The following is a 2448-nucleotide window of genomic DNA, read 5'->3' as shown; positions in this document are numbered from 1 at the left end:
AGATGCCTTTATTGTGGTTCTTAGCCAGTGTTTCTGTGTCATGCACGGGAGGTTTATCTGCTTTTGCAACAGTTGAGGGGCGATCTGGGAAGGAACGGTTAGTTCCCTGATACGCAGTCGGAAGTATGCACAGGCACGAGCAAGCGCCCTTGGCGGGGTTGCCTCTCTTAACTGTCTTCTACTGCGCTCAGGAAGTGAAAACTAATAAGCAAACACTAAAAGTGAATCTGTTGCAAAAAATATATAGTATGGGCTTTATGGATGTATACAAGGTATGAGACAGAATGGGTTGTGAGTAGTGTTTGAACCAGATCTTCCCAAGAACAAAATCATGACATATTACAATTGATTATAACCTTGAAGTTCACGTAATTAACTTGTTTCCTAGATGGGGAAACTGAGACCCGGAGAGGCTAATTAACGTGACCCAGACTTCAGGCAACCTAACGGCAAATCTAATACCACAAGCCAGGTGTCTAGTAGTACATTGTTATCTGTCTAGTCTGGATTCATTTTGCCACAGCTAAGTTTTATTCTTTATGAAGTATCCATCTTAGAGTCTTGAGACTGAGCCAGAAGTTTTACTATAGTTCAAACCATTTTGGATTTTCCTCAAAAATAGTTTACTAGTCAAATGAAACAACCAGGCTTGTTATTCTATAAACACCCTTTGCTTTGATCTAGCCTATATATTGATACTTGTCAGATATGACACTGAATGACTTCTATCTGCTTAACAAAACAAAACAAAACAACAAGAAAAAAAACCCTCTACCCTTAAGAGATTACACACCATGCAGGAGATTTAAAGCTGCAGCATCAGTGTATACAGCAGGCTCCAGACATGCTTGAAGGTGAATAACATATACTGGGGCTTATCAATTCAGCTATAGTTACTAAATGATATGACTCCTTACCTTAAAGTTCTGATTTATATTTATCAAGTTGTTGGTGGTTTCATTCATTCATCAAACATAGTACCTGTTAGGGTACTAAGCTTAAACAAATAGCTAGAACACCACTGATGAGGTCTCATGTAGTTTATGTATGGGGAGGCAGACAAAAAATAAGCAATGATATATTTTTCTGGTAGAGGTGAGCATTGTAAAACAGGCCAGCATGATTGAGAATGACTTGGGCAACACTTTTAATTGCTAGTTTTAGATTGTCAGCTGCTGCTCTGGGAAAGCAAGTAAGTCCAAAACTAATTCTGTTTGGATCCAAGAAATTCTATGTGTTCTTATTTCTCTCACGAGTGCCTTTTGGATAAGCTCATCACAACTTCACTTTTACTTATATTCCTCCCCCTACCATTGCAAGAAATTTTAAGTACCTAAAAAGGTGATTTTCATACTCTTTACTGTTCCCATAGACAGTTCTAACTACAACTGACTCTGCCGAGGTCAGTATTAGTTGTTGATTTCATACCAGTGTCTGCTAGCCTCTCGGGCTACCTTACACAAGTCTTTCTCTTCCTGCATGCTGGTTTGTACTGTGAACCTGTTATCAGAAATGATCGTCAATCTTTGTGTTGTGTGGTTTGTAAAGAAACTAGTTCATTTTGAAATAGTTCCAGAGAAAAGAATCACTCAAGTTTTTAGGAACAAGAACACTCACTAATAAAATGATATTAATTACAATGCACTGTAAACGTTCATGTGTTTTGTGCCACTCAGTTCTTTTATATTCTATATATTCAGTGGCTTCAAAGCAAATTTTAAATATTTTACAGGATCTGAAAATGATTAAAGTTACAAGAAGTGCCCCAATATTCTTTCTCCAAAATGAGAGGAGGGTTTACAAGATGCACTTACTTTAGAAACTACTGAAAACACATGGCCCTTACTGAGGACTACAAAATAAAGAGAAAAGAAGACTCTTCAATTCTCAGTAGGCGACATTTTTTAACCAGTGGCCAGAGGATTTCAAAGACTGGAGTTTCTAGTTATTTGTAAACTTTATTCAATTTTATAAAAGAATAAGAGGTTGCTTTCATTATTCTTTAGTAATTTCCCTTCCCTGTTTCTGACCTCTTCATAGTTTTTCTTTATTTTCTTGTTTCTCTGTTCATTTATTTCTTTTTTGGCAGATGGGGGAACAGGACTGTCATTGTGGAATCTGGATTTAGGCGGTCTCTCCAGACTTGAATCCTGGTTCTACTACTCCCTCTGTGACACTGGAGGATTTTTTACCTCTGTGCCTCAGTTTCCTTATATTTAAAATGAAAATAATAATATTAGTATGTTCTCAAAGTGTTGTTGGGAAAACTAAGTAGCCATTCTACCTTAAGTCCCTAGAAAAGTCTTGCACAGGCTGGGCATGTTGGCACATTCCTGTCATCACAGTATTTGTGAGGCCAAGATAGGAAGATTGCAGGTTTAAGGCCAGCCTCAGCAACTTAGAGAGACCCTCAGCAATTTAGTGAGGCCATTTCCAAATTAAAAAGGG

This window comes from Muscardinus avellanarius, assembly GCF_963383645.1.
Source record: "Muscardinus avellanarius genome assembly, chromosome: X".
Taxonomy (NCBI): Eukaryota; Metazoa; Chordata; class Mammalia; order Rodentia; family Gliridae; genus Muscardinus; species Muscardinus avellanarius.
Note: the sequence above shows the minus strand (reverse complement) of the source record.